This window comes from Orycteropus afer, unplaced genomic scaffold (genome assembly GCF_000298275.1).
Source record: "Orycteropus afer afer isolate SDZICR_OR568_19922 unplaced genomic scaffold, OryAfe1.0 scaffold00649, whole genome shotgun sequence".
Lineage (NCBI taxonomy): Eukaryota > Metazoa > Chordata > Mammalia > Tubulidentata > Orycteropodidae > Orycteropus > Orycteropus afer.
The window spans coordinates 1,313,851-1,332,344 of NW_006922236.1; positions in this window are offsets into that span (position 1 = coordinate 1,313,851).

Genomic DNA, 18,494 nt, shown 5'->3' on the forward strand with positions numbered 1-18,494 from the left:
TGCACATTTCATTATAGTAATTGGCTTTGTCTACTCGAGCTGCTCTTTGAAATCTTCTGTTCAGCTCTTTTACCTTTCCATTTCTTCCATTTGCTATTGCCACCTAGCAGGTGCTATATTTGTGTTTTCAGGAGGCCATTCCATCATTCTATAAAGCCAGCTGCTTCAGGATGATGGGGAACACAGTAAAACCAGTGAATTACATCAGCATAGGCCCATTGCTGCATTTCATTTGCTGTGAAATGAGTCCCTTGATCTGAAGCAATACTGTGTGGGATACCATGGTGGTGGATAAGGCATTCTGTAAGTCCGCAGATGGTGGTTTTGGCAGAAGCATTGCATGCAGGAAAGGTGAATCCATATCCAGAATAAGTATCTATTCCAGTAAGAGCAAAATGCTGTCCTTTCAATGATGGAAGTGGTCTAATATAATCAACCTGCCACCATGTTGCTAGCTGATCACCCTGAGGAATGGTTCCATATTGCGGACCCAGTGTTGGTCTCTGCTGCTGGCAGATTGGGCACTCAGCAGTGGTTGTAGCCAAATCAGCTTTGGTAAGTGAGAGTCCATGTTGCTGAGCCCATGCATAACCTCCATCCCTACCACCATAGTCACTTTGTTCATGAGCCCATTGAGCAATGACAGGAGTAGCTGGGGGAAAATGATGGCTGGTTTTCACTGAACATGTCATCCTATCCATCTGATTGTTAAAGTCCTCTTTTGCCGAGGTCATCTTTTGGTGGAAATTCACATGAGACACAAATATCTTTACTCCTTTGGCCTATTCAGAGAGATCTATCCATATATCTATTCCTCATACATCTTTATCACCAATCTTCCAATCATGCTCCTTCCAATTCCAGACCATCCAGCCAAGCCATTAATCGCACATGTGGCCATTTCTTATCCCATGCAAAGTGAACAGCCATATGCATGGCTCAAAGTTCTGCCCACTGGGAAGATTTCCCTTCACCACTGACCTTCGAGGAAGTTTCAGAAAGGGGCTGCAGTGCTGCTGCTGTCCACTTTTGAGTGGTGCCTGCATATCGTGCAGAACCTTCTGTAAACCAGGCACGAATTTTCGCTTCCTCAGTCAAGGGATCATAAGGAACTCCCATGGGGCCATAGATGCAGACTGGGAGAGTGAAGGCAGTGTGACTGTAGTGGAGACCATAGGCATTTGGACCACTTCCTCATGCAGCTTACTTGTGCCTTCAGGTCCTGCTCAAGCCCAATCTCTGATATATCACTTCCATTTAATGATGGAGTGCTGCTGTGTAGGTCCAACTTTATGACTCTGTGGGTCAGATAAAACCCTGTTGTTGGCCTCATGGTGACTTGGTGGCCCATGGTTAGCTATTTAGTCTCTACTAAAGCCCAATAACAGGCTAAGAGCTGTTTCTCAAAAGGAGAGTAGTTATCTGCAGAGGATGGCAGGGCTTTGCTCCAAAATCCCAAGGGTCTGCATTGCGATTCAACAATAGGGACCTGCCAAAGACTCCAAACAGTATCTCTGTCTACTACAGACACTTTGAGCACCATTGGAGTAGCCAGATCATATGGCCCAAGTAGCAGAGCAGCCTGCTCGGCAGCCTGAACCTGTTGCAGAGCCTTCTGTTTTTCTGGGCCTCACTCAAAACTAGCAGTTTTCCGAGTCACTTGATAAAGAGGTCGCAGCAACATATTCACATGAGAGATATGTTGCCTGCAAAATGCAAAGAGGCTCAATAGACGTTGTGCCTCCTTTTTAGTTGTGAGAGAAGCCAGATACAATAACTTACCCTTCACTTTAGTAGGAATATCTCGACATGCCCCACACCATTGGATCCCTAGAAATTTCACTGAGGTGGAAGGTGCCTGAATTTTTGGTGGGTTAGTTTCCCAACCTCTAGCACGCATATGTCTCACCAGTAAGTCTAGAGTCATTGATACTTCTTCCTTATTAGATCCAATCTGCATAATGTCATCAATATAATGGACCAGTGTGATGTCTTGTGGAAGGGAAAGGGGATAGAGATCCATCTAGACTAAATTATGACATAATGCTGGGGAGTTGATATACTCCTGAGAAAGCACTGTGAAAGTATATTGTTGGCCTTGCCAGCTGAAGGCAAACTGCTTCTGATGGTCCTTTGAAATTGGTATTGAGAAAAAGACATTGGCCAGATCAGTAGCTGCATACCAAGTACCAGGAGATGTACTAATTTGCTCAAGCAATGAAACCACATCAGGAACAGCAGCTGCAATTGGAGTCACCACCTGATTAAGTTTACGATAATCTACTGTCATTCTCCAAGATCCATCTGTTTTTTGCACAGGCCAAATAGGTGAATTAAATGGGGATGTGGTGGGAATCACCACCCCTGCACCCCTCAAGTCCTTGATGGTGGCAGTAATCTCTGCAACCCCTTTAGGGATGTGGTATTGCTTTTGGTTTACTATTTTTGTAGTTAGAGGCAGTTCTAATGGCTTCCACTTGGCTTTTCCTACCATAATAGCCCTTACTCTACATGCCAGGGAGCCAATGTGGGAATTCTGCCAATTGCTCAGTATATCTATTCCAATTATGCATTCTGGAACTGGGGAGATCACTACAGGATGGATTTGGGGACTCACTGGACCCACTGTGGGATTCACTTTAGCTAAGACTCTATCAATAACTTGACCTCCATACGCCCCCCCCCCGACTGGTGGTCCACAATGACGCTTTGGATCTCCTGGAGTTAGGGTCAGTTCAGAGCCAGTGTCCAGTAATCTCTGAAAAGTCTGATTATTTCCTTTTCCCCAGTGAACAGTCACTCTCGTAAAAGGCCTCAGATCCCTTTGGGGAAGGCTAGGAGAAAGACTGACTTTATAGATTTTTGGTGATATGGTGGGGTCCTTTCTCAAAGGGACCCGGCCTCCCCTTCATTCAAGAGGTTGTGGTTCTGTTAACTGACTCAAGTCTAGGAATTGATTGAGAGGTCGTGACTCTGCATTCTGATGATTCAATCTAGCCTGCTGTTCACATGACCTAGCATTCTTCCATCTGTATGTTGTTGTTGTTGTTATGTGCCGTCGAGTCGGCCCCAACTCATAGTGACCCCTCCTTGGGTTTCCGAGGCAGTTATTACTACGGAAGTAGGATTGCCCAACCTTCCTTCCGAGGAGTGGCTGGTGGGTTTGAACTGCCAGCCGTCTGGTTAGCAGGCAAGTTTCTTAGCCTCTATGCTACCAGAGCTCCCATCTGTATAGATCAAGTAAATACTTAGTAGATTTGCCATGTATTTCACTACTAGGAACACCATGCACAAGTAGCCAATGCCATAATTCCACAAGAGTCAGAGTATTTTGATTACTGTTCTGCCTCTGCTGTCCATTATGGTAACCACACCCACCTTGCCTTTGTCGATTAACTGCTGTCACTCGGCCCCTACTACTACCACAGGGTCCAATCAGGCCCATTGTAGTTAAGTGTCTTAGTTCAATTAGGGCAGTTCCCGCTGTCAAATCTGGTTTACATAAAATAGCAATCACAGCTGTCTTCAAGAATGCTGGGGCTCCCTTCACAAATTTATTCCTCACCCTACTGGTGAAAGGTGTGACTTTTGGACTCTCCATTTCTGGACTCTAGCAGTCTAATCTGACAAATCCATTCTAACAGGCCAATTTCCCTAAGCCTCTGGATACCTTCTTCTATATTATACCAGGTCTAGTACTACAACTTGACTTAAGATAGGCCACTGCATAATCCATGCTTCAGTAAGCCAACCAAATAAATTATTAGATCCTTTCCTAACCTCTTGAGCTGAAACATTGAAAGAAGAATCTGTGCTTAGTGGGCTTAAACCAATAAACTCAGACTGATCCAATGTTACATTCCTTGCACCATTATCTCACACCCTAAGTAACCATTCCCATACATATTCTCCAGGTTTCTGCCTCTACACGTTAGCAAAATCAAGTAGGTCTTTTCGGTTGTAGCATACCACCTCCTCAGTCACACTTTGTGACACCTTTTGGGGCTCGCTTGGACTTAACTTTAGTTATCAGTCTAGCAGCAACAATGAGTGTTTGGGGCAGTTCCTGAGAACATTCAGCAATGTCTTCCATGGCCTCTATCTCAGGCAATGACCCAGCAGGAACAGTTGTGTTAATCCCATCAAACTGAGGTGGAGGTGATAATGGTTTTACAGTAATCCCTTCAGATGGGAGGGATTCAACAGAATTTACAGGCTCCATATACTGATCTTCCTGACTATCTGCCCATAGGTCCCCATTCCAGCTTTCAGGATCCCATTTTTTCCCAATCAATGCCCTCACTTTAACTTCAGACACCATTCTGGGTTGGTAATTTAATTGGCATTATAATTTAGCCACCCATACAATAAGACTCTGGGTTCAGTTTTCAGCAATATCAGCTCTGTTACTAGAAGAAATAAGGCTTTCTTTCAGAGCACAACTGGAAACATTGATGTCTTTTATGTGCCGCTTATGCTGTGACTCAGCAGCCTTGAGCTCATCTCGCTCTTTCACCACTTTGTCTAGTGTTGTTGTTATGTGCCATCGAGTTGGCCCCGACTTATAGCGACTTCTCCGTGGGTTTCTGGTGGTATCACTATGGAAGTAGATTGCCCAACCTTCCTTCTGAGGAGTGGCTGGTGGGTTTGAACCACCAGCCTTCTGGTTAGCAGTCAAGTGCCTTAGACACTATGCTACTACTTGAAAGCCATTTGCACATAAGGGAAACCTTATTTCCTGACTGCAAGTTGGTTCAAACTTGCAGGAAGTGCAGCCAGCTCTGCATCTGCTCTACCCCTACTCTATCCATCCAGCCACCCACCAGGGTCTTGCATGCCCAAGTCAGCACCCCCATCAACCAACTGCCAACTTTCCAGGTACTAGCAGGGACACAGCCCAGAGCCTCAGCTCTTCTTCCAGATGGCCTTTGGACATCTGCAGAGGGAGCTCTGAACATTTCTACATATGCTCCCTTCTGGAAACGGAGAGATGCTGCGTGAGTCACCTTCTGCGCTGTTCCCAATACATATAGATGGTGTCTGCTCAGACTGGCACTAGTAGGCTGCTGAGGGCACTGTGTGCAGGGGACTTATTTCCACAGAATCTCCAAATTATGGGGACGTGAGTAGGGGAGTGAAGAAGGGAATTAATGTACCACTGATGCTTTATATACAATAGGGCCACCATAGTTACATTCTGATTTTGTGCTGTCTTGCATTCATCTTACCAAATCCTCACAACAATTATATGAGGAAGGTATTTATTATACCATTTCACAGAACCACCAGTCTTCTGGTTAGCAGTCAAATGCCTTTAGGCACTAGGCCACCAGCGCTCCCAGAATAGATATAGAAAGGTGAAATGAATTACTCTAGATCAGCAGTTCTCAAACTTTCACATAATCAGATTTGCTCAAAGGATGAAAATTTTTGATTTAATAGGTCTGGGGTGAGGCCAAAGATTTGCATTTCTAACAAGTTCTTAGGTGATGTTGCTGTTATTGGACCAGGGGACACACTTGGAGAACCACTGCTCTAGTTCTGTCAGCTTGGAAGTGACTGAGCTGAGATTCAAACCTAAAATCAGTCTTTCTCCAAAGGCTAAGCTCTTTATAATATGATGGGCTGAATGGTGTCTTGATGGACACATGGGCCTTTCTTGGAGCACCTAGGGAAGCCTGTAGGGGCTACTTCATTTTGGGTGGTGGTGAGATAAAGGGAAGGAAGCAGCTGTTACCGGCTAGGGCCATGGACTTTCTCAGGAGAGTCAGGGGCATGAGGATGGGCTCATTCTGTCTCAGTTACTTTAGGTTGGTTGGTGGGTGGGTAGAAGGGTTTACTGTTCAGTCACTCATTAGTTACTTGTTTCGCAACTCTTATTGAGAGCTACTGTGTGCCAGGACTGCATCAGATGCTGGAGATACAGACATGCCCAGAGTCTCATGGGGACACAGGCAGTAGAGAGTTCCCTACTGTAAGAAGTGCAATGAGGGTGGGAAAGTAATGGGGCTTTCTGGATACTTGGAGGATACTTGGAGGAGACACAGGGCTACTACTTGACAGGACTACCAGGGCACAATTCATGTTTGAGTTGATGTACCTCCTCCTTCCAGCTCTACTAGTAACACAACTCCAGGTATATCAGCCAGGGGCCTGTCAAAAGGCAGAAAACACACTGTTTAAACAGGGAAAGTTTAATATAAAGTATTGTTAACTCTTTGCAAAGACTTGGTTACTAGGAGGGAATAAAAGATAACTTTAAGGAATGCCTGCTATGGATTGTATTATATCTCTCAAAAAGATGTATTGAAGTCCTAACCCCAGTACCTGTGAGTGTGATCTTGTTTGGAAATAGGGTCTTTGAAGATGTTATTAGGTAATATGAGGTCATACTGAATGGGTCCTCATCCCATGTAAGTGGTGTCCCTATAAAAGAGGAGAAGAGACAGAGACAGCCACGTGAAGATGGAGGCAGAGATTGAAGTAATGCATCTACAAGCCAAGGAACTCCAAGGATTATCAGGTGTCACCAGAAACTAGGAGAAGGGCATGACATAGATTCTCCCTTAGAGCCCTGAGAAGGAATCAATATAGCCAACATCTTGATTTTAGATTTCTAGCCTCCAGAATTGTGAGACAATAAATTTCTGTTGTTTTAAGTTGTCAGGTTTCTGGTACTTTGTTATGGCAGTCCTAGGAAACTAATACAATATCCCAGGACTGAGGTAGAGCCCCAAGGAAGAAACAAGCTTGCAAAGAAGATCCCCTCTCCAAGACTAGATTCAACCTCTTTGGAGACACTATGCCTATGGCCTGCTTGATGGTGGAGAAATTCATTCATTGAGTTGTCTTGGGCCAGAACTGGTCACAGCTGGAGAACAGTAGCCAGGGAGCAGAGAAACACAGGTCAGGACTGGTGAACTGTAAGCTTTCCAAACAGGTACCGGTAGACCAGGGCAGGTAGGCAGGGAATTGTGGACCATGACTGGCTGGCCCACTTGGGGTACCAACAGCTTGAGGCTGGCAGGCCAGGAACTCAGGTTAAGATGAGAGGGTAAGCACCACTGAGTTTTTGGCATGCACCCCTCTGGTAGACAAGAACAAGCAGAAACAGAGCATATCAGAACCAGGAAGAGAAGCCATTCCTGCTACAGTGTCCCTTTTGTGCCCTCAACCAATAAAGCTTAACATTGAACCAGCTGACAAAGGAGAAGGGTGTACATGGTGCAGTTCCATTACCACAGATCACAAATGAAGCGTGAATCTGGAGCTGAAAGGGCAATAAATTCATAACTGGAATATAGCAGGAGTCCACTTACTTAGACTGCAATGTGAATGGTCTTTTGTAACTGAGAAACACAGTGTCCTGAGAGAGGCATTTCACCTCAGTTGGGAGATGATCAGGGAAACAATATCTACACTATCTTGGAGAATCTATAGAAATTGGCTAGGGGAAGGAGAAAAAAGGCACTTCTGGCAGAAATAATAGTTTGTATGAAGACACAGAGGAGGAGAAGACAATAATAGATCAGGAATGACAAATGTCTTTCATCTTATGTTTAGAATCCAGATATCAGTGAGTAGCTTCCAAAACACTGTTATGAGGATCCTGTGGTCAGGATCAGAACCTGAAGGGAAGAGAGAGTCATGATAGATTGGTAGGACCAATGCAGAAGGCGTGGCAGCCCATGTGTCACCTCCAAAATAATCCTTAAAAAGCCCCCCATCTAAATCCTTTCTTGAACACATCTGAGAACCCTACTACATGTAGTCACTAACTTTTCAAAGAGGAAATAGAAGGAGAATAGAGCTTGTTTCCAGATCAAGACTGACTTTTAAGGCAGGGTGTGAATTGGAAGTGCCAGTTTAGTGTTTTACAAAGATTTTTGGGGGTATTTTTGGTTTAAGGTTTAAAGATTATCTCAGGGCAATAGTTTCAGGGGCTCATCCAGTTTTCATGGTTCCAGGAAGTCTGGAATGCATGACAATTTGAAATTCTGTTCTGCATTTTCCTCCTTTTGATTAGTTTCTTTTCTAGGATCTTTGGTCAAAATGTTCAGTAATAGTTGCTGGGTACCATTCAGTTCTTCTGGCCTCATAGCAAAGGAGGTATTTGTTCATGGAGGCAATTAGCCAAGCGTTCCATGTCATCCTTCTATTCCTGACACTCCTTCTTCCTCTGTTCTCCAGGTAAATAGAGAACAATTGTGGCTTGGATGGCCATTTGCAAGATTTTAAGACCCCAGGAACTATGTAATGAACTAGGATGTAGTACAGAAGCATTACACGTTATTAGGCCAATTAACTGGGATGTTCCCTGTTACCACGACCCTAAACCTCAAAACTAGGAAACCAAATCCTATGAAGTTTTCGATTGTACATAAGCAGTGATCTGCTACTCATTTTTCAAATGTCATTGTAAAATCCCTCACACAACTTTAGTCATTTCAACTTTTTATAGGTATACAACTTATTGACAGCAATTACAATAATCAGCTATGCAACCCTACCCTTAATCAATGCAATATTTCCATCACTGTTCACCCCTCCCCTTACCCTTCCTTCACACTCCTAAAAAAAATCAAACCAAATTCACTGCCTTCGAGTTGGATCCAACTCACAGCAACCCCTCCTTGCGTTTCCGAGGTGGTATTACTACAGAAGTAGATTGCCCAATCTTCCTTCCAAGGAGTGGCAGGAAGGAAGCTACTAGAACTGCTAGCCTTCTGGTTAGCAGTCAAATGCCTTAGGCACTACATCACAAGAGCTCCTTTCACACTCCTTGTAACCACTAATAAACTTTGGTTTCTATACCTTTTCTTTTCTCGTCTTTTCATATAAGTGAGGTCATACAATATTTTTCCTTTGTTATTGACATACACTCTGCATATACTCTGCATACTGTCTTCAAGCTTCACCCATACTGTAGTATGCATCAAGACTTCATTTCTCCTACTGTCTGAGTAGTATTCCATTGTATGTACGTACCACATTTTGTTCATCCATTCTTCTGTTGATGGCCATTTAGGTTGTTTACCCCTTTCAGCTATTGTGAATAGTGCTGCAGTGAACACTAGGAACTCTTTTTTCAGTTTCTGCTTTTAAGTCTTTTGGGTATGTACCTAGGAGTGCAATTTCTGGATCATATGGTAGTTCTATTTTTAGTTTTTTGAAGAACCACCACACTCTTTTCCACAACAATTTTATCATTTTTCATTCCCACCAGCAAAGGGTAACAGTTCCAATTTCCCTACATCCTGCCAACATTTGTTATTTTCAGGTTTTTTGTTTGTTTTGTTTTTTAATCTTAGCCACCCTAGTGAGCATGAAATTATATCTCATTTTGATTTTGATTTGTGTCTTTCTGAAAACTAATGATGCTGAGCATCTTTTCATGTGTTTGGTGGTCATTTGAATATTCTCTTATTCATGTCTATTGCCTATTTTATGATTATTGTCTTTTTGTTGTTAACAAAGTTTTATATATATATTGGTTATTAGATTCTTGTTGGATGTATGGTTTCTAAAAATATTCTCCCAGTAGGTAGCTTGTCTTGTAACTTTTTTGGTATTCTTGGGATAAACAAAAGTTTTTAATTTTTATGAGGTCCCATTTATTAATTTTATCTTTTGCTATTTATGCTTTTTTTTTTTATTATATTAGATGATCTATTGTTAAAAATAGGCCTGACAGCATTGCCTCTGCTTTTTCTTTTAAGAATTTTATAGTTTTAGTTTGCCCATTTAGTCATTCATCCATTTTGAATTTGTTTTTTTTTTATGGTGTGACACACAGATACTGTTTCATTTTTCTGCATGTAGAAATACAATTTTCCCAACACCATTTATTGAAGAGACTCTTTTGTCCACATTGAATGGACTTAGTATCCTTGCCAAAAATCAATTGACTTTAGATGTGTGGGTTTATTTCTGAACTCTTGCTTCTGTTCCATCAGTCTACTTGTCTATTGTTTTGAAAGTACCAGGTTGTTTTGATTACAGTAGCTGTATAGTATGTTTTAAAATCAGGAAATGTGAGTCCTTCTACTTTTTACTTCTCTTTCCATATAGCTTTAGCCATTCAGGGCCTCTTGTCATTCTATATAAAGTTGAAGATTGATTTTTCTATTTCTATAAAGAAGACTATTAGAATTTTGATCAGGATTACATTGAATTTATATATCGCTTTGGGGAAGCAGCTGTCTTTTTATTGCACCACAGTGTCACACTTTTGGAAAAGCCACCTAGGAATATGGATCCACAATCCATCTGAATTAAGATGATTTGAAGCAGAAATCCTTAGAGAAGGAGCCAGTTGAGGGTTGGAAGATGAATCCCTAAGTTGAGTCAAGCTGCCTGGGAAATACATCAGTAGATCATCTCTGACACAGCTTTCCCAGCCTGAGGTGTAACATACTTTACCACTGCTGCCTTCAGCTTGACACAATGCCAGGTGAACCAACCCAAAACTGCAGTTGAGTCAATTTTGACTTATAGCAACCATTTAGGACAGAGTAGAACTGCCCCATATGGTTTCCAAAGCCATAAATCTATATGGAAACAGACTGCCTCATCTTTCTCTTGACGAGCAGCTGGTGGATTTGAACCACCGACCTTTTGGTTAGCAGCTGAATGCTTTAACTGCTATTCCACCAGAGCTCCTTTCTGCCAGTTAATGAGTCAGACAAATTGGAAGGAACTGTACAGAGTCCTGTTTGCAGTGGCTAGAACATAGGAATGGAAGCTCCAGTGCAAATTCTTGGCCTTCCTGACTTCTGTTCTACAGAGTAAGTGAAGATAAGAGATGGGTTGATTCTGGACCTTCTGTATTGATCCTCCAGGGAGTGAAGAATAAACTGCAAGGGCAATTGTCCTCTGGAAAGCTGGTCAGAGGAGGAAGTTCTTAGTGCTGCTGAAATTCGGGGTATTGGCACCATTGCAAGCTGCTTCCCCAAAGCAAGGAGGCGAGGGAGTAATGTGTAAGAACATGAACTCTGGATCCAACCCTGGCGTCAAATCCTAGTTCTAGCACATTCCCTGACTGTGTGGTCTTGGGTAAACTCCACTGAGTTAGTTTCTAAGATTGGGTAAGTACTTTGTAAGATTGCAGCAAATATTATATGTTACTACCCATCTGTCAGTTGGTAGTGGCTTGCATATTGCTGTGCTGCTGGGAGCTATGACACTGACATTTCAAATACTAGCAGGGTCATCCATAGTGGCTAGGTTTCAGTGGAGCTTCCATACTAAGAAAGAAGAAATGTCTAACAATCTACTTCTGAAAATTAGCCAAGAAAACCCCTACAGATAAGAACTGAACATTGTCTGACTCATGTGCTTTGGCCATGCTATCAAGAGGAATCAATCACTGGAGGAGGACATCATGTTTGATGAAGTAGAGGGCCAGGGAAGGTGTAGGAGACTCTTGGTGAAATTAATTAGCGCAATAGCTGCTATGATGGCTTGAACATGCCAATGATTGTGAGGATGATGTGGAATTGGGCAATGTTTCGTTTTGTTGTACATGAGGTTGCCATGAGCTGGAAGCCTATTCTGTGGCAGTTACCGCCTCTCTCTCTGTCTGTCTGTCTCTCTCTCTCTTCTCTCTCTCTCATCTATTTAAGGATTATATAAAACAATACATGTATAGTACTTAGCATAGTAATAGTCACATGGTAAGTGTTTGAAAAATTTTGTTGAATTGACAAATTGGTCTGACTAGAAATGAAGATGAATGGAAATTGTGATCCTGAAATTCTTTTTAATCCTGAGGCATATAATCCTACTACTTTTAGCTTCTGGTTTGTAGTACATTTCTGGATGCTCTGTAGTCATTCTTCTGTGGAGAATGGAATGGGTTCTTTTCTCTCAGTGCCTTTTGTGGAGAGTTCCTTTTCCCCGTGACTGACATTGTGGTGCTGGGAAGATAGCCTCCAGGGATCACGGACACCGAGTCACAAGCTGTCAGGAGTTTTTCGTGTTGCCTGGCACTTCCACTTCTCCATCTGGGGAAGAGCTGTGGGCACTCCCCAGAGGCCTAGGCAGCCAGGATTGCATGGGAGAAAGGACAGGGAAAAGGAAGTGACCTGGTGGTCCCCAAAGAGTGCAGGCTCCACTGGACCCCAGAGGACACAGGTCCATGACAGGCACATTAGGGAGCACACCCTGGACTAGGGCTGTGCACCATCCTGAAGGAAGACAGGGAGGAAGTGCGGTTGGGTTGTGAAGGGCCATAAAGCCCTGATGCTGAGGGAGAGGGAAGAGAGAAGAGAAGAACATTTCATCCTGCCCTCACCCATGCTGGCTCAGGGACAGATACAATGTTCTCATCTGAACTACGACTTACCTCCCCTGAACCTGAACACTTAGTAATTAGAAAATCCCAGGGAGGCAAAGCCCCAGTAGGGGGTGTGCAGTTAACCTGGGCCCTGGCTCTGTCCTCTCAGCATTGAGTGTGCTTCTCTATTTGTCACTATTGCATTTAGGAGTGTTTCCTATCCTGGTGTCAAGAATGATGGAATATTAGAGACCCTTTCCTAGGGAAAATGAGTCTAACGTTTTAGAGCTGTGTGCACCCGCGCACCCCAGGAACTCTGGTGACACAGTGCCTATGACATTTGACTGCTAACCAGAAGGCTGGTGGTTCAAGCCCAACAGCCACTCTTTGGAAGGAAGATTGGGCAACCTACTTCCATAGTGATACTACCTCGGAAGCCCAAGGAAGGGTTGCTATGTGTCAAATCTGACTCTACAGCAGTGGATTTTTTATAGGAGCATTCCCCATTGCCCTCAGGCTCCACCTGACTTTATCTGGTGTCACTTCTCACTGTTTGTTGGATTTCCACTGAGGTCCTGAAAGGGGACCTTCGCCAAAACATTTGTAAATAGTCCTTTGATTAAACTCTCCTCACCAATCTCTGTTTGAAGGTGCCATCTGCTTCCAGCTACAACAAAGACTAACATAGGGGTGCACCATCTCCAGAATCCTCAGGGAATCTTGGGTCTAGTCCCTTTCACCAGCGTGGGCCATGAAGTCAGACTGCCTGCATCCAAACCCTGACTAACATCTCCCAGCTATGTGACTCTGGAAATGTCACTTATCTTCTCTGAGCCTAATTTTGTTCACATGATAATGGGGACAATATGGTACTTACATCACAACTTGTTATGAGGATGGAATGGGGGAGGACACATGCCTAGAGCACCAGCCAGGTTCAGTGACCTTGAACAGCAGCGTCTGCTTCTTCTCCTTGGCTTTCTCCCACCTCATTGCTATCACGTTCCCTTCCACACCAAGAGGCCAGGCAAAAGCAGGTCCCTATCCAGGTAATCTGGCCTCAGTCCCCCGGCAGATGTGTGGGGAGTTCTAGTTTAGGCAGATGTTTTTACCTTAACACCTTGGCCCTGGTGCATGAATACAAGTTAACTATTAATGTGGTTTCTTTCCACAGGGTCATAATATTGTACAGCTTGAGGCATCTCCAAGATTAATTATTACTTATTTATCTTCTTTCTTCCCACTTCCTCCCTGTGGTTACACTTTCCCGGTATCCTTTTTACCTACAGATTCCTACCTTTCTCCCAGTGCAGATACTGCCCTTCTGATCACCCATGGTTGATTGTTCTAAGGAGTGTATTTCCCTGGTGTTCAATTTGTAGTCCTGTCTATTGTTTGCCTGAGAGTTAAGCAACGGGAGTGAGTCCAATTCTAGGACCTAAGAGTGACTAAGGATTTCACCAGTGTCTATCTGACCAGTAACCCTGGTTTGTTTTGTTTTTGAATTTTATTCCACAATTCTCTCCCACTGTATCCAGAATGTCAGTTTCTGATCCCTTTCTTAGTGGTTGTCATTGTTAGCCTGGCACCATCTATGTCTTCTGGCCAAGATTACTTATTCCCCTTTCTTTTAACTGTGGAAACAGAGAGGTTGTGGCTTTCCCCAAGACAACTAACTAGTGATTCACAGAGTTCCTAACGCCCCATTCACCACTACCCACATTCAGTATAATTGGCTTTTACTTGAGTATTTAATGCACCCCCTACAGTGTGTGATTGTAGCCCAACCTGACTGTTTGCCTTGGCTAGTGATGATTTCTCCCTCAGTGATCCAAGTAAAATTGGAGTGGGAATAAACTGGTCCACCAGAGGCACCTTGGAAGAAAGGCTGGTGATCCACTTCTGAAAAATCAGCCACTGAAATCCCTCTGGAACATAGTTCTACTGTAAAACACATGAAGTCACCACGTGTCAGAGTTGACTGGACAGCAGCTGGTTAACAATGAAAATGATCATTATTAATACATTGCAGCTGCTGCTTGCTTCTGTTTTTATCCTTCCTTTTTAACCCCATAAGCACTGGCCGTAGGAAGCACACAACAAATGATGAGAAGCTCCCACACCATTTTCAACAGACCGGATTTTCTGGGATGAGCTTCAGCTGTTAAAGCTGCAGACAGCAGGTGGAGGTCTAGGTGATGGACAGGGCTTGCACCAGGGCTTATGGGGAAGGGAGAGTTCTGTGGTGAAGACCTCTACGTGGGCAATGTTCCAAGATACCCCTGTCCAGCTGGGAGGAGTCTAGCACAATTGGAATCTGAATTAGGGCCAAGAAGAGTGTGTGGACTTGCCTTTGCCAGTTGCCAACGGAGGACTGTTCTGCTCTGTTGAGGTTCCCCCAATGGCTGCACTGATGCCCAGGCATGCCACAGCTCCTGGCAGGTTTGGGTAACATATGCCCAGCATGATGACTAGACAGAACCTGGGGATTTATAACCTGATAAACAGCTCCAGAGAATGGCCCTCTTCTTCAGAGCCTGGGAGACAGGAAGACCTTTTCTTGCCAAATAACCTGGGCTTTTGAAAGAAAGGGAAACCACATGGCTGAGATTTTCAGCAAGAAAAAGCTGAGTAGGAAAGCTGTGTGGCAGATATGTGGGGACAGCAGTGGTGATCTGGGCTGGCAAGAAGGAGAGGGTTAATGTGGATCAACTGGCCTGCTCCCACCCCTGAGTGCCACCCCTTCCATATGGCTTCTGGCTCTCTGCTTGGATGACCTCCAGGGCATGGTTCCTCACCTGAGACACTTCTAAGTACTGTGGATCTGAGGAGGCAGAAGGGCACATGGGCCATAGTTCATTCCCAAAATTGGTGTCCAGTATCTACGGTGGAGACTAGACACAGTGCTGGGCCCAGGAAGCAATGGGGAACCAAGCCTCATGTCCCCCCTAGACCTGCTAATGCCCACAGCACATCTTGAAGGCTCAGGCTGCTCTAACAGAGGGCAAGGCCTCCTACAGGAAGCTGGGAGGCCAGCCAGGTGCTGTTGTTAAGAGAAGGGAGGAAGAGCAGCTCTGTCTCCACTCTCCACATTGGTGACCTTGGAGAGCCTTTTGTTCCTCCAGTCTCAGTTTGGTTTCCATGGGAACTGGGGTGGCAGCGTCATCACTCACTTTGCTGAGGTGAAGTGTCCCCAGGATGCCATGAATCGCTAGGGAACCAACTATCAGAGAAGAATAAATCATCTAACAAATTACCCTGCAGGGCACTGCCTTCTATTTGGTATCCATTTTCTCCCAAGTTTTAGGTGTTTAGTTTTGCGTTCCCAAGTTAATGAAGTCTGCAGGGGGAGAAGAGCTGACCTCTCCCACATTTCCTCTGAATCACTGGTACTGATTAGACTCCAGTAGATGTGTGATTAATACTTATTGAGTGAATTAGTGGCACGGGGTCATGATATAAGCAAGTATGCGAAGTCTCAAGAAACTCAGGTAACAGTATGAGCTCTATGAGTCCTGGACCTCTCCCCAAATTTCACAAAAGTGACATCATGGCAGAGTCATAAACTGCTATAGGCATAATATTATATGAACTTCTCAATAAGCTGATGGTAATTTCAGAGTGCTCACTTGGTGCCAAGCTAGTTAACAGTCACTGCACTTTCTGGAATGGGCTGTGCAGCTCAGCAGGAGCCTGGACAATGGGACAGACAGGGAACAAGTAGTCTCCTATGTTTAGCTCTGTTTTAAATAATATTTTATTGTGTTTCTGGTGAAAGTTTACATGGCAAATGAGATTTCCATTTAACCACTTAATACATACTGTTCAGTGATACTGGATACAATTTTCAGAATGTGTGAATACTCTCATTATTTTCGTTCTGGTTGTTCTTTTTTTATTAATCTATCTTCCCTGTTCCCTCTTCTGTCCCTTACTTTCTTATCTTTGCTTTAGGGTAAATGTTCACTATTTAGTCTCATGTGGCCTTTTTTTTTTAAAAAAGGAGCACAGTACTCACAAGTGAAATTTTTTATTTTACGAGCCAATATGTTATTTAGCTGAAGAACAAACTCTAGGAGTGGTTTCAGTACAAAATTTAAAGTGTATCTCATTGTAATCATCTTGGGGGTTCCTCTAGTTTCCACTGGCCCAGTAAATCTTGCCTTTTTAAAAATAATTTTAGGGTCCCCTCCCACAGTGCACAATCCATTTATTTCATTTATTTAAGACATACATGACATAGAGAAAATATATACATAAAATATAAAGACTCTTTTTATCTTTTGCATTGCTTTTTAATTTTTCATTGTGATTTGGGTTAAAGTTTACACAGCAAATTTGTTTTCCATTCAACAGTTAATACACATTTTGTTTCATGATAGTGAGTGCAATCCTCATAATGCAGCAGCTCTCTTGGCTTTTCCTCCCTATGGTTAACTTCCTGTGTCCTTTTTTCTTATGCATTCCTGCCCTCTGAGCTGTTTTCCTATGCAAATGCTGCCCTTCTGTCTCCTACAATTGATTGTTCAAAGAAGTATACTTACCTGGTGTAAATGTTTACATTATAGGCCTGTTCCTTGGTGGCATAGTGCCTAAGGCATTTGACTGCTAACCAGAAGGCTGGCGATTCAACCCCCCCCCCAGCCACTCCTTGGAAGGAAGGTTGGACAATCTACTTCCCTAGTGATATCTTCTCAGAAACCCAAGGAGGGGTTACTATGAGTCGGATCTGACTTGATGACAGTGCTTTTTTTTTTTTTTCCTTTTTATTGTGATTTGGGTGACTTTCCATAAAGCAGTTCACATACACGTTGTCTCATGACATTGACCACAATTTACCACAATGCAACATCTCCCCTCCTACTTCCACCCAATAGTTACCTCTTCCTGCACTCCTGCCCCCTGAGTTGTCTCCCTGAGTATAAGCAGCCCTTCTTTCTCCCATGCTTGTTCTCTCCAAGGGGTGTATCTACCTCAGGTAAATGTTCAACTCATATGCCTGTCTATTGTTTGCCTGGAAGCCACAGGTATGCGTTCAATTCCAGACCTGAAGGGCAGCTAGGGGCCATAGTCTCAGCGGTTCCACCAAGCTCTATAGGACCAGCAAAAATGTACCCCGCTTTTTTTTTCTCCCAAATGATTTTGAGTTTTGTTCCACGTTGTTCCCCATGTCTATCCAGGATCTCCTACATAGATCCTCTTCCAGGTGGTTGACAGTAGTAGCCAGGCACCATCTAGTTCTGGTCTCATAGTCATATAGGCTTCAGATCGGATGGTGTACCAGTTGCTAGGACTAATTGTTTCCACGAATTTTTGGTTTTCTTCATTCTTCTTGGCTCTGTATGAGGAGAGACCCATTGTTGTATCTAGATGGCAGCTTGCAAGCTTTTAAGATCCCAGTCGCTACTCACCACAGTAGGAGGTAGAACAAAGTTTTGTGTAGTATGTTATGCCAGTGGAGCTTGATGTCCTCTGTGACTGTGGTCCCAAGCCCACAGGTTCAACTACTTGGTCCCTCTGGGTAGCTGGCTGTGACCAAACAGTGACTAAAACCTTGCCCCTTGTCAGCCCCATTATATCTGGGAATTCAGATCATACACATAAAGTTATTGGACCACTGTCTGCCAACCCTATATATGTTCTTGGGTGTAGTCCCCACTTCATAGACATAGCTAAAAGTTCAGCCTGTCCACCCATCTATCCACTCATATACCCGTGTTTGCCTTCACTGACCACACCATACTACATGTGCAAAAGGGTTCATCTTTGTTGTCTGTACTTCACACGTATCTCTCTATGTCTTTCTCTTCCTCAATGCCACTATATTGATTACTCATGTTTGGTACATTGTCCATCTCTTCACCCAAATCAAAACTTATCTCCATTTATCTAACAGTATTCCCTCCCCTCCCCTCCCACCTCCCACCCCTGGTAACCAACAAAGAAAATGTCATTCCATGGATAAGCGTTTCCTTACCTTTTACAATAACGGACCAATACAGTATTTGTCCTTTTGTGATTGACTTATTTCACTCAGCATAATGTCCTCCGAGTTCACCCACGTCATGCAATGTTTTGCAGATTCTACATTATTCTTTAGGGTTGCATAGTATTCCATTGTGTGTATGTACCATAGTTTGGATATCCATTCCTCGGTTGATGGACACCTAGGTTGTTTCCATCTTTTGGCTATTGTAAATAGTGCTGCAATGAACAT